A 15664-nucleotide genomic window follows, 5' to 3' on the forward strand; every position below is an offset into this window, starting at 1 on the left:
CGATTCGAATATGCCTCTCATGACAGAAATCAAGCGGTGATTTTGAGCAAACTCTCCATTGACTTTGTATGGAGACTTTTCCGACCTTGTGTTGGTCTGAGGAGATTTGCCAAAATTCTATAAATCCCACAACAATGACAGTGACATTTTCTGAAAGCCAGCAAAAATACCTACGTTTTGATGTATAATTTGTGGAAGTTGAGTGAAAATTGAGCAAGTAGCAAGAAGTTGTTCGGACATGAAGAGAAGACTGCAAAACCTTCAGTGGCCCACTGGAAGCCAAGACCATAGCAACCATAACAACGCATGTATTTTGTGAAAAATCAAAAAAATGAAACTCAAAACTTTAAGAGGCATAAAAGTAAAACGGTAAAAGATTTGAAAAAGCTGACTTATACCTGAATAGCCCAATAATTTGAGAACATTTTAAAGTTTGAATGGTTGTTCTACGTGAAAGTATGAGGAAGTAGTTAAGTTTCAAAAACAAGCAAGTTTTAGCAGAATTGCTGAAGTTTCCCATTCATTTCAATGGGACAAATTAAAGGAAAAAAACTGAATATTTTAAAAAGTATAATAGCAAAAAATAGCAAAAGATATAGCCGGAAAGAGCAAAAATAGCTGAATAGTTGAAAATTTGAACGGTGAAAATAGCACAAAAATTGTGGAAGTAGTTCAACGGCGAAAAACGTACGGAAGCAACTAGAATAATAATAATATCTAGAAAAATTTGCATTTCCTGCGAAAATGCAGTGTGGATGCTGGAACGCTGAAGCTGTCTGCTGAAACTAGCTGAAAAAGCTGAAAAGTTGCAGAAATTGTAAAAACTTGCAGAAGCAAAGGAACGTTGCTAAAATGTAGTAACTTAGCAGAACTGCAATATCTTAGAGGAAACATAATACTTGGCAGAAATACAATAGCATAGCAGAACTTAGCAGAAATATTGTAACTTACCAGAAACACGATAACTTCCCAAAAATACAAGAATTTAGGAGAAATTGTATAAGATAACAGAAAGAATATATTCAGCCAAACATTCTTAAACATTACAGAAATACTGTGATTTAGAAAAACAGTACAACATAGCAGAAATGCTGCGATTTACCAGAGACACTGTAAAATACTATTAATATTGAAATTTAAGAAAAACATACTATGTTTTAGCACAAATACTGTAATTTGACAGAAATACTATCATTTGGCAGAAATACTATGTTTCAGCAGAAATACTCTGGTTTAGAACAAATATTATAACATAGCAGAAATAAAATTATATAGCAGAAATGCTATATTTAGAAAGAAAAATATAATATAGTAGAAATACTATGATTTAGCAGAAATACTGTAATCAGCACATATGGGTGGCTGTAGCTCAGGAGGTAGAGCAGGTCACCTACTGATCGGAAGGTTGGTGGTTCGATCCCTGGCTCCTCCCGTCTGCATGTCAAGTATCCTTGGGCAAGATACTAACCCCAACTTGCTCTCCGATGCGTCCATCGGAGTATGAATGTGTGCGAATGTGCTTAGTAAGCACTACGTATAGATAAAGTGCTTGTGAGAATGGGTGTGATTGGGTGAATGGGGCATGTTGTATACAGCGCTTTGAGTACTCCGTGAGAGTAGAAAAGCGCTATATAAGAATCAGTCCATTTACCATATACTGTAACATGACAGAAATTCCTCCACTTAGTAGTAATACTATAACATAAAACAAATGTTATGATTTGGCACAAAAACCATAATTTGGCAAAATCCTATGATTTAGCAGAAATACTATGATTGAGCAGAAGTACTAAGATGTAGTAAAAGTACTTTGATTTAACAGAAATACAATTATGGAGGAGTAATACTTTAAAATGGGAGAAATATTGATACACACACATACACAGAGCCTAAAGGGAAGAGTATTTGTGCCATGGAGTGTTAACAAGAATCTGAGGTCCATATTAGAAAAGCTGCTAAAATCATAAATGTTTGCAGAATTGGGAAAGAGAGCGAGCGCCTGGAAAACAGGGTGATGAGCACTCAGAATTAGATTGCGGTGAGAGGCGAAAAACGCCGTTTTTTGGAGTTATAAAACGTTGTGTAACTCAAAAACTCGGTGGACTAGAAGCATAATTCTTGTACTGGGTGAATCAGCGTACTTTGGTGTACTTTGACTGTGATTTGCATTGCTCTTTGTACATCTGTCGCTGAGATATGACGAGAGAAGAAAGGGCAGACCTCAGATATGATTGGCTAGCTGGGAAGCCGTCCAGACCCTGATTTGTAAATTTGAATGTCTCATCCCTCAGATCCCAGATAGCAAGACGACATTGAATCTATGTTGATTTTTCATCCGAACCGTCGTATATGGTCGGGGTTGAAATGCCAATGTTGTAACAACATTGAAATACTGTGGTAAACCGACGGTCTTACTATAGGGACGTTGTAACGATGTTGATTCACCGTTGTTTTTTTGTCATTGATATTTGATCTATTTATAGTCGACCAGGTGACAACAACAACATCGAGAAAACGTCTATTTATAGTTGACGATCATTCGGCTCCGGTCACCATCAAAAACCATCGATTTGTAGTTGAGCATTAAATTGCATTGCAACTGATCGGGTATAAAGTACCAGAGAAAGTAGATTTATTGTTCATTTGTTATCAATGACTTGGTCTAGTTCACCAGCTTTAAAAAATCGTGTCTACGTGCAATTTATGTATAGTTGACCGGGAAATTAAAGCAGTGATCACTTGGACTATTCCGCAGCACCCCTCTCACATTGGTACACCCCCCCCCCCCCTCCCCCGGTATTCATTGTCTTGTACAGTAGAGCGGGACATTTAATTTACTCTCAGCGGAATTGACCGGAGAAGGCATCAGTTCATGCACTGCACTGGCCCGCACCACGATTAGTATAAGGTAAGAATGAATGATTTTTTTTTCCTACTCGGTATTTCCATGTTTGCATTTGAATAACAGTAAAAAAAAACTTGTTAATGTTGTACATTAACAAGTTTTTTAAATTGTGTCTACTTCTTACAATCTGGCAACAAATAAATTGCACTGTGAACAAAGTATATCAACAAAGAAAACATTTTCGTTTCATAATTTCTTCGTTATATTCCCTTACAAAGCTAGCTTTAACGCTTCGAGGTTTCCTTTGTTCTTGCCGTCGCCTCGGCGCTTGACCCAGACTTTCGCTCTGTAGTTGCTTAGTACTACAAAAAATTCTAAATCTGTGATATATGATTGATAAACGTAAAGTTAACTGTATAAATGTGTTCAATGACTTTGTTACTTTTGATGATTGGAGAGCACTCGCTTCAATTCGCACACGAAAACTTTAGACTCAGTTTGAAAGCTCACGCAGCATGCCCACGTGACTGTACGTTGCACGCTCACCTAACTTTAAGTTGCACGCGTACATGACTTTCCGTTTGTGCCTTGAATAATGAATAAGGCTACGTCCACACGTACCAGCGTATTTTTGAAACCGCTGATTTTTCTATGCGTTTGCACCTTTTGTCCACACGTAATGTATGTCTGGCCGTACATTGTGTTTGTATTTCCAGGCACATTTCACGAAGCAGAACGCAGTCTTCAGAGATATCCACGTGAACGCTGTGATACGTCTGACCTTCAGTCCGAAGAAGAAACCCAGACCAGTCTTAAAAGAAAGCACAAGTAAAACCTTTTTATTCACAAACATATCTTTGATTGTTAAGAATTTATGATCTTGTCTTTTATACATATCTGTGGTGCTTGCATACTGCAATATCACCACATAATATAGTCCAAAAAGTGGAAGTTTGTAAACTTTTTAAAAATGCAAAGCCGTGTACACTTGTGCACTTCAAAAATTCATTGTATACTGTACCTTCTTGCACGTCTCTGTTTCCTGTGTGTGTTGTTAGAAATCAAACTAACTTTAGGAAACAATATGCCAAAAGCATATTTACAATTACTTAAGACCGTTTTTAATTTCTTTTCTTTAGACCAAATCCCCTGTACACATATACGGACTCAGAGGATGAGTTTTTTTGTGGGGAAAGCCTACAAAAAAACGGTTTCCCCAGGCCCCTCGAGTGAAAATACCAGGTAATAAAATACTGTCTAGTGTCTGTGTACATATCTGTGTCTGACACGAGGAAACTTTTTTGACAAGTTGTCTGTATTCTTAAATACTTAAAAAATTATCTTTTTCTAAACAGCCCTCATCACTCCGCAGTCTGCCCCCCAGCCCACTGATAGCAACCATCATAATGCCCCACCCAGCTTCCGGCACCTTTCGCCACTCCGGCACAAACCGACACAGCTTTGCGATCTCGCCAGCATGCAGAGTCTGATGTCTTCCCTATAGATGGTATGCTTTTAAAAAAGCTTTAAAGCTGCATCACAATGTCATTGTACTCTTATCTTCAAAACACCAGTTTATACTCCTGAATGTCATCTTGTTGTGATTTTTTTTTTCTGTAGATTCCAGAGACTCTGTGAGGCCACTATTACAAGGCAAGTTTGAAAATCTTGGAATTTCACAGTTTACATGGTATAACAAATATATGTGACAGGCAAAAACTAGTAAACACTTTTAGCAGTTACAAGAACTAACAAATGAATATCCAACAAAAGGGAATAGAAATACATTGCACTGCCAGTACTTTGGTTTATTCTTTGTATGACTTGAAAATCAGGCTTTAGGGAAAACTAAATGACATGTTTCTATCATCAATTACATGAAGTAAACACACAAGCACTTGCATACACATTTAAGACATGAGACTCGCTAATTCCATCTCATAAAATGTGTCTATAGGTGAGACGCTTTGCGTTGATTGGTGCTGCTGGACCACACTGGAGGTGCGAGTCCGCCGTGTAATGGTTTATGCCATTACAAAGGAGCTGGCCTCTGTACTCAACTGGGCAGGGAAAAAATACCAAGGACCAGACAAAGCAAAAAGGTCATTTAAAGAGACAGCGCTGTGCAGATGCATATTTGGTAAGTTTTAACATTTATTGTAGTTTTATGAGCCTAAAGTGAACAATAAAGGGATCAATTGATGTGCTGGGTGCGTTTCACATTTCCTATGTCTGTTTTTTGCTATATTACTTTGTCTTTCTTAATAACAAGACTTTCATGTCCGGTTAATCTGGAGATGGAGTCTTTGGTCTTCGGCTTGTTTTGTCCTCGGGTTGTACACTTTGTACAGCCCGAGGACCCATGTTTTCTTTTTTTTTTTTAAAGGATACACGGCACACCATGCTAAGACATATCGCATTTTCAGCTTATAGCTCTTTGGGAATCAAATGCGGCAGTTTGCTGATTTCCGCCTGGTGACTTTCATGTTTATCAGCCTTTACATACTTTCTCCCTGCTGAAGACAATTAACAAGAGCTTATTCATGTGCTCTAATTCCCTTTTTTTGTGTGTTTGTCAATTTTTTTTTTGTCCTAGATGGCCTGGCGCAGCAGGTAGGGGCGAACTCTATGTCTGAGTTGGTCTTTGCTCAAGCAGTCCAGAAATGGCTCAGATATGCTCCAGGTCGTACGGGTGGCGCGCAGGACGCACATCATCCATCCCCATCCCGGAGTAAATAATAAAAAGTGACGTGAAACATAGAAATGTAAATAGGAAACTTTGTCTTTTAATAAAGTATTTTGCAAATGATACATGTCTATTGACCTTTTTTGGTTTTTTGTTTTTTTCAATAAAAAGCAACTGTGCGAAAGAGGTGGAAAATCAATACCATATCTCAACAGTGTTTCAATATCAGAATCTGACATTGTTTCAATGTCAACAGTGTTAGAAAATATAACGTCGAATCAATGTCAGGTTTCAACATTGATTCAACATCAAAACCTGACGTTGTTTCAACGTTAAAAATGGGTGCAAGAGTGATGTTGGGTCAACGTCACACTTCAACGTTGCTTCAATGACGTCGCCTGATATTGACTCAACATTGTTTCAATGTTTCCTTGCTATCTGGGATATGATTGGCTGGCTGGGAAGCCGTGCAGGCCCTGATATGTAAATTTGAATGTCTCAGTCCTCACAGAGGATTGGCTGCCTGGGGACCTGGCAGAAATATATAGAAATACTATGATTAAGCATAAATACTACATTTAGCAGAAATACTATATTAAGCACAAATCCTATAATAAGCAGAAGTACTATATTAAGCAAAAATCCTATAAAAAGCGGAAATACTATATTAAGCAACATAAATATCCTATAAAAATCCTATAAAAAGCAAAAATACTGTACTATGATTTGGTAGAAAAACTATAATTAATCAGAAATACTATATTTAGCACAAATCTTATAAAACAGCAGAAATGCTATGATTTAGCACAATAGTAATAACTTAAACAGAAAAATTGGAAAAGCAAAATGGACAGCTGAAAAAATGCTGAACATGCTGAGGGTCCCTCAAATATACTTGTTAAAAGAAAAAAATCGGCAAAAAACAAAATATATAACAGCCACACAATCATAAATATGGACACATATGGAAACACACATGCACAGAGAGAGACACACACAAGATCCGATTCAGTCAACCAGTCTAAATATATTGAATTTGAATCTTACAATGAGATCATCCCATAAAAAGGCTTTCTCTCTCTCTCTCTCTCTCTCTCTCTCCCTCTCGCTCTCTGTCACACACACACACACAGACACACACACACACAAGATCCAATTCAGTCAACCAGTCTAAATATATTGAATTTGAATCTTACAATGAGATCATCCCATAAAAAGGCTTTCTCTCTCTCTCTCTCTCTCTCCCTCTCTCTCTCTGTCACACACACACACACACACACACACACACACACACACACACACACACACACACACACACAAGATCCAATTCAGTCAACCAGTCTAAATATATTGAATTTGAATCTTACAATGAGATCATCCCATAAAAAGGCTTTCTCTCTCTCTCTCTCTCTCTGTCACACACACACACACACACACACACACACACACACACACACACACACACACACACAAGATCCAATTCAGTCAACCAGTCTAAATATATTGAATTTGAATCTTACAATGAGATCATCCCATAAAAAGGCTTTCTCTCTCTCTCTCTCTCTCTCTCTCTCTCTCTCTCTCTCTCTCTGTCACATACACACACACACACACACACACAAGATCCAATTCAGTCAACCAGTCTAAATATATTGAATTTGAATCTTACAATGAGATGATCCCATAAAAAGGCTTTCTCTCTCTCTCTCTCTGTCACACACACACACACACACACACACACACACACACACACACACACACACACACACACAAGATCCAATTCAGTCAACCAGTCTAAATATATTGAATTTAAATCTTACAATGAGATCATCCCATAACAAGCCCCTCTCTCTCTCTCTCTCTCTCTCTCTCTCTCTCTCTCTCTGTCACACACACACACACACACACACACAGGGAGAGAGAAGTAAGTTTCTAGCTCAGTCAAGCAGCCTGGGAGCTGCTGAATTTGAATCCACCAATCAGAGAGCCTGTGCACTTTTTCCCGCCAAAACAGGTGCACGCAGCACAGAGAGACACAGGCTTTTTGCAGTCTATTTCTCATAATGACGACTCCCCTCAAACAAATGACCATAATTTCCTAACCGTAGGGGCTAGAACGGTCATTCTTACACCGTTTTGTTCAGAAGAGATCGGGGAATCTTAAAGTGTTGACACTTTATCATTAAAATATGAATTATTAAAGATATTTGACTTCTAATGCACCATAACTGAGTAGAACAAAGCAAAAACTGCCTTGACTTTCCCTCAAACAACGCTTTCTAACTCTAAATCTATTTGGAGTATCAATATCATTTTTTCACCGTAAGAGACAGCAGGCTTTGGTGAACAGTCATGGAAATTTTCAGGTCTCTGTGGAAATCCATCAAAAAGATATGACGAGAGAAAAAAGTGGTTCATTTCCAGAGTTTGAAATCTGAAGAAATCTGAGCGAAGGACGAATTTCCTACCCTCAAACAAGTCTAACTCATTTCAGAACGGTAATAGGTGAGAAAATAATTCTTGAATTTTGAGCGTCAGGAGTGTCTGAAGATATACTGGGACAAGCCTTAAGTCTGAATGTCGCTTCATTAAGGAGATATGACGATTCGAATATGCCTCTCATTACAGAAATCAAGCGGTGATTTTGAACAAACTCTCCATTGACTTTCTATGGAGAGTTTTGCGACTTTGTGTTGGTCTGAGGAGATTTGACAAAAGTCTATAAATCCCACAACCATGATAGTGACATTTTCTGAAAGCCAGCAAAAATACCCACGTTTTGATGTATAATTTGTGGAAGTTGAGTGAAAATTGAGCAAGTAGCAAGAAGTTGTTCGGACATGAAGAGAAGACTGCAAAACCTTCAGTGGCACACTGGAAGCCAAGTGCATAGCAACCATAACAACGCATGTATTTTGTGAAAAATCACAATTTTGCAACTCAAAACTTTAAGAGGCATAAAAGTAAAACGGTAAAAGATTTAAAAAAGCTGATTTATTCCTGAATAGCCCAATAATTTGAGAACATTTTAAAGTTTGAATGGTTGTTCTAGGTGAAAATATGAGGAAGTAGTTAAGTTTCAAAAACAAGCAAGTTTTAGCAGAATTGCGGAAGTTTCCCATTCATTTCAATGGGACAAATTAAAGGAAAAAAGCTTAATATTTTAAAAAGTATAATAGTATAAAATACCAAAAGATATTGCCGGAAAGAGCAAAAATAGCAGAATAGTTTAAAATTTGAACGGTGAAAATCGGCTGAAAATTGTGGAAGTAGATCCACGGCGAAAAGTGTACGGAAGCAACTAGAATAATAATAATAATAAAGAATAAAGAGAAACAGGAACTCAATAGTGTGGATGCCTCCAGCATCCACACAACTAGAAAAATTTGCATTTCCTGCGAAAATGCAGTGTGGATGCTGGAACGCTGAAGCTGTCTGCTGAAAGTAGCTGAAAAAGCTGAAAAGTTGCAGAAGTTGTAAAAACTTTGCAGAAGCAAAGGAACTTTGCTAAAATGTAGTAACTTAGCAGAACTGCAATATCTTAGAGGAAACATAATACTTGGCAGAAATACAATAGCATAGCAGAACTTAGCAGAAATATTGTAACTTACCAGAAACATGATAACTTCTCAAAAATACAAGAATTTAGGAGAAATAGTATAGGATAACAGAAAGAATATATTTAGCCAAACAATCTTAAACATTACAGAAATACTATGATTTAGACAAACAGTACAACATAGCAGAAATACTGTGATTTACCAGAGACACTGTAATATACTATGAATATTATAATTTTATATGAATACTATGTTTTCACAAAAATATTCCAGTTTAGCACAGATTATAATATAGCAGAAACACTATTCTATAGCAGAAATGCTATATTTAGAAAGAAAACTATAATATAGTAGAAATACTATGATTTAGCAGAAATGCTCTATTTAGCACAAATCTCATAAAATAGCAGAAAAAGTATGACTCAGCAGAAATGCTGTATTTAGCTCAAGTCTCATGAAAAACTAAAAATTGTATGATTTAGCAGAAATGCTGTATTTAGAACAAATCTCATAGAACAGGTGAAAAAGAATGATTGAGCAGAAATGCTGTATTTAGCAAAAATCTCATAAAAAAGCAGAAATAATATTATTTAGCAGAAATGCAGTATTTAGCACAAATCTTATAAAATAGCAAAAATAGTATGATTTATTAGAAAAGCTGTATTTAGCACAAATCTCATAAAAAAGCAGAAAAAGTATGATTTAGCAGAAATGCTGTATTTAGCACAAATCTCATAAAAAAGCAGAAATAGTATGATTTAGCAGAAATGCTGTATTTAGCACAAATGCTGAAAAGCAGCAGCAATGCTATGACTTAGCACAATAGTAATAACTTAAATAGAAAAATTGGAAAAGCAAAATGGACAGCTGAAAAAATCCTGAACATGCTAAGGGTCCCTTAAATGTAATTGTGAAACGAAAAATAATCAGCAAAAAAAGTATAACAGTCACACAATCACAAATATGTACACATATGGAAACAAACATGCACAGAGAGACACACACAGGATCAAATTCAGTCAACCAGTCTAAATATATTGAATTTAAATCATACAATAAGATGCTGCCATAAAAAGTCTCTCTCTCTCTCTCTGTGTGTCACACACACACACACACACACACACACACAGACACACACACACACACACACACACACACACACACACACACACACACACACACACACACACACACACGGAGAGAAAATCAAGTTTCTAGGTCAGTCAAGCAGCCTGGGAGCTGCTAAATTTGAATCCACCAATCAGAGAGGCTGTGAACTTTTCCCGCCAAAACAGGTGCACCTCTTTTTACACACACGCAGCACAGAGACAGGATTTCTGCAGTCTATTTCTCATAGTCAGGACTCCCCTCAAACAAATGGCCATAATTTCCTAACCGTAGGGGCTAGAACAGTCATTCTTACACCGTTTTGTTCAGAAGACATGGGGGAATCTTGAAATGTTGACCATTTAAAATACAAATATGACCTATTAAAGATATATGACATAGATGATTGGTTGGCTTAGAAGCCATGAATGACCCAATATGCAAATTTGAATGTGCCAGGGCTCAGATATGATTGGTTGTCTTAGAAGCCATGAAGGCCCCAATATGCAAATTTGAATGTGCCAGGGCTCAGATATGATTGGCTGGCTGGGAAGCCGTCCAGGTCCTGATAGGTAAATTTGAATATTACAGTCCTTACAGAGGACTGACTCCCTGGGGACCTGGCAGAAATATATAGAAATACAATGATTACCCAGAAATACTGCATTTAGTAGAAATACTATGTTTTAGCACAAATACTATAAAATGGCAGAAATACTATAATTAAGCAGAAATATTATATTAAGTACAAATCCTATAAAATAGCAGAAATAGTATGATTTAGCACAAATGCTGTATTTAGCACAAATACTGTAAATCAGCAGAAATGCTATGACTTAGCACAATAGTAATAAGTTAAATAGAAAAATTGGAAAAGCAAAATGGACAGCTGAAAAAATCCTGAACATACTAAGGGTCCCTCAAATGTAATTGTTAAATGAAAAAAGAATCAGCAAAAAAAAGTATAACAGTCACACAATCACAAATATGAACACATATGGAAACACACAAGCACAGAGAGACACACAGGATCAAATTCAGTCAACCAGTCTAAATATATTGAATTAAAATCATACAATAAGATGCTCCCATAAAAAGTCTCTCTCTCTCTCTCTCTCTCTGTGTCACACACACACACACACACACACACACACACACACACACACACGGAGAGAAAATCAAGTTTCTAGGTCAGTCAAGCAGCCTGGGAGCTTCTAAATTTGAATCCACCAATCAGAGAGGCTGTGCACTTTTTCCCGCCAAAACAGGTGCACCTGTTTTTACAGACACGCAGCACAGAGACAGGATTTCTGCAGTCTATTTCTCATAGTCAGGACTCCCCTCAAACAAATGGCTATAATTTTCTAACCGTAGGGGCTAGAACAGTCATTCTTACACCGTTTTGTTCAGAAGAGATGGGGGAATCTTCAAGTGTTGACAATTCATCATTAAAATATGAATTATTAAAGATATTTGACTTCTAATGCACCATAACTGAGTAGAGGTGAAGAGAAAACTGCCCTGACTTGCCCTCGAACAAAGCTTTGTAACTCTAAATCTATTTGGAGTATCGATATCATTCTTTCACCGTAAGAGACAGCAGGCTTTGGTGAACAGTCATGGAAATTTTCAGGTCTCTGTGGAAATCCAACAAAAAGTTATGACGAGAGAAAAAAGTGGTTCATTTCCAGAGTTTGAAATCTGAAGAAATCTGAGCGAAGGACGAATTTCCTACCCTCAAACAAGTCTAACTCATTTCAGAACGGTAATAGGTAAGGAACAAATTCTTGAATTGTGAGCGTCAGGAGTGTCTGAAGATATACGGGGACAAGCCTCATGTCTTAACTTCGCTTCGTTCTGGAGATATGACGATTCGAATATGCCTCTCATTACAGAAATCAAGCGGTGATTTTGAGCAAACTCTCCATTGACTTTGTATGGAGACTTTTCCGACCTTGTGTTGGTCTGAGGAGATTTGCCAAAATTCTATAAATCCCACAACAATGACAGTGACATTTTCTGAAAGCCAGCAAAAATACCTACGTTTTGATGTATAATTTGTGGAAGTTGAGTGAAAATTGAGCAAGTAGCAAGAAGTTGTTCGGACATGAAGAGAAGACTGCAAAACCTTCAGTGGCCCACTGGAAGCCAAGACCATAGCAACCATAACAACGCATGTATTTTGTGAAAAATCAAAAAAATGAAACTCAAAACTTTAAGAGGCATAAAAGTAAAACGGTAAAAGATTTGAAAAAGCTGACTTATACCTGAATAGCCCAATAATTTGAGAACATTTTAAAGTTTGAATGGTTGTTCTACGTGAAAGTATGAGGAAGTAGTTAAGTTTCAAAAACAAGCAAGTTTTAGCAGAATTGCTGAAGTTTCCCATTCATTTCAATGGGACAAATTAAAGGAAAAAAACTGAATATTTTAAAAAGTATAATAGCAAAAAATAGCAAAAGATATAGCCGGAAAGAGCAAAAATAGCTGAATAGTTGAAAATTTGAACGGTGAAAATAGCACAAAAATTGTGGAAGTAGTTCAACGGCGAAAAACGTACGGAAGCAACTAGAATAATAATAATAATAAAGAACTAGAAAAATTTGCATTTCCTGCGAAAATGCAGTGTGGATGCTGGAACGCTGAAGCTGTCTGCTGAAACTAGCTGAAAAAGCTGAAAAGTTGCAGAAATTGTAAAAACTTTGCAGAAGCAAATGAACTTTGCTAAAATGTAGTAACTTAGCAGAACTGTAATATCTTAGAGGAAACATAATACTCGGCAGAAATACAATAGCATAGCAGAACTTAGCAGAAATATTGTAACTTACCAGAAACATGATAACTTCTCAAAAATACAAGAATTTAGGAGAAATAGTATAAGATAACAGAAAGAATAAATTTAGCCAAACAATCTGAAACATTACAGAAATACTATGATTTAGAAAAACAGTACAACATAGCAGAAATGCTGTGATTTACAAGAGACACTATAATATACTATTAATATTGTAATTTTAAATAAATACTATGTTTTAGCAAAAATACTCCAGTTTAGCACAAGTATTATAACATAGCAGAAATGCTATTCTATAGCAGAAATGCTATATTTAGAAAGGAAAATATAATATTGTAGAAATACTATGATTTAGCAGAAATCCTACAATATAGCTTAATAACAATGATTTAGAACAGATAATATGATTGAGCAGAATAGTAATAACTTAAGTGAAAACATTGGAAAGGTAAAATGACAAGCTGAACAAAAAGGAAGATGGTTAAGTAAGCTCAAAACTAATTTTTGTTCACCTGTGAAAAAAAATAAATAAAAATACATTTAGAAAAAAACAAATACGAACAGCCAACAGATATACACAAAATCAAATATGGATACACAAATCACCAAATACACAGTAAATCAAATATGGATACACAATTGTACAGAGAGAGACACACACACAGGGTCTATACCAGTCAACCAGTCTGAATATATTATATTTTTATCCAACAATGAGATGCTGCCCTAAAAAGGGTCTTTGTGTGTGTGTCTTTCTTTCTCTCTCTCTCTTCTCTCTCTCTCTCTCTCACACACACACACACACACACACGCAGCAGCAGCAGCATCAGCAAGTGAACAGGGGCTGTTAACAGCATGTTTCTAGGTCAGTCAAACAGCTGTGAGCTTCTTAATTTGAATCCACCAATCAGAGAGGCTGTGTATTTTTCCCACCAAAACTGGTGCACTAAGTGCAGGCTCTTACAGCACAGAGAGAGACAGGATTTTTGCAGTCTATTTCTCATAGTGAGGACTCCCCTCAAACAAACAGCCATAAATTCCTAACCGTAGGGGCTAAAATGGTCGTTCTTAGACCGTTTTGTTCAGAGGACATGGGAGAATCTTGAAATGTTGACCATTTAAAATAAAAATATGAAATATCATAGATATATGACATAGATGATTGGTTATCTAAGAAGCCACGAGGGCCCCAATATGCAAATTTGAATGTGCAAGCCCTCAGACATGATTGGTTGTCTTAGAAGCCATATAAAAAGCAGTAAAACTGTACTATGATTTGGTAGAAAAACTATAATTAATCAAAAATACTATATTTGGGAGAAATTGTATTTTTTAGCAGAAACATTACATGTAGCAAAAATCTTATGAAATAGCAGAAATAGTATGATTTAGCAGAAATGCTGTATTTAGCACAAATACTGAAAAGCAGCAGAAATGCTATGACTTAGCACAATAGTAATAACTTAAATAGAAAAATTGGAAACAAACTCTCCATTGACTTTCTATGGAGACTTTTCCGACTTTCTGTTGGTCTGAGGAGATTTGCCAAAATTCTATAAATTCCACAACAATGATAGTGACATTTTCTGAAAGCCAGCAAAAATACCTACGTTTTGATGTATAATTTGTGGGGGTTGAGTGAAAATTGAGCAAGTAGCAAGACGTTGTTCGGACATGAAGAGAAGACTGCAAAACCTTCAGTGGCACACTGGAAGCCAAGACCATAGCAACCATAACAACGCATGTATTTTGTGAAAAATCACAAAGATGAAACTCAAAACTTGAAGAGGCATAAAAGTAAAACGGTAAAAGATTTGAAAAAGCTGATTTATACCTGAATAGCCCAATAATTTGAGAACATTTTAAAGTTTGAATGGTTGTTCTACGTGAAAATATGAGGAAGTAGTTAAGTTTCAAAAACAAGCAAGTTTTAGCAGAATTGCAGAAGATTCCCATTCATTTCAATGGGACAAATTAAAGGAAAAAAACTTAATATTTTAAAAAGTATAATAGTTAAAAATACCAAAAGATATAGCCGGAAAGAGCAAAAATAGCAAAATAGTTTAAAATTTGAATGGTGAAAATAGCACAAAAATTGTGGAAGTAGTTCTACGGCGAAAAACGTACGGAAGCAACTAGAATAATAACTAGAAAAATTTGCATTTCCTGCGAAAATGCAGTGTGGATGCTGGAACGCTGAAGCTGTCTGCTGAAACTAGCTGAAAAGTTGCAGAAATTGTAAAAACTTTGCAGAAGCAAAGGAACTTTGCTAAAATGTAGTAACTTAGCAGAACTCTAATATCTTAGAGGAAACATAATACTTGGCAGAAATAAAATAGCATAGCAGAACTTAGCAGAAATATGAAAAATGAGAGATATACTATAATTAAGCAGAAATATTATATTAAGTAGAAATCCTATAAAATAGCGGAAATAGTATGATTTAGCAGAAATGCTGTATTTTGCACAAATACTGAAAAGCAGCAGAAATCCTATGACTTAGCACAATAGTAATAACTTAAATAGAAAAATTGGAAAAGCAAAATGGACAGCTGAACAAATGCTGAACATGCTAAGGGTCCCTCAAATGTAATTGAGAAACGAAAAATAATCAGCAAAAAAAGTATAACAGTCACACAATCACAAATATGTACACATATGGAAACACACAT

General features: G+C 36.2%; 1 long non-coding RNA gene across 2 annotated transcripts; it reads left to right on the plus strand.

Moving 5' to 3' along the window:
• Window positions 1-2814: 2814 nt before the first annotated feature.
• LOC134630257 (uncharacterized) lies at window positions 2815-4496 on the plus strand. 2 transcript variants are annotated; one of them, XR_010094275.1, is made up of 5 exons: window positions 2815-2908; window positions 3562-3673; window positions 3985-4087; window positions 4201-4352; window positions 4466-4496. It is a non-coding gene; the product is annotated as an uncharacterized LOC134630257 (long non-coding RNA). The 2 variants fall into 2 exon arrangements; XR_010094274.2 differs by having other exon boundaries at window positions 4201-4495.
• The last annotated feature ends 11168 nt before the right edge of the window (window positions 4497-15664 follow it).

This window comes from Pelmatolapia mariae, linkage group LG7 (assembly GCF_036321145.2).
Source record: "Pelmatolapia mariae isolate MD_Pm_ZW linkage group LG7, Pm_UMD_F_2, whole genome shotgun sequence".
Classification (NCBI taxonomy): Eukaryota; Metazoa; Chordata; class Actinopteri; order Cichliformes; family Cichlidae; genus Pelmatolapia; species Pelmatolapia mariae.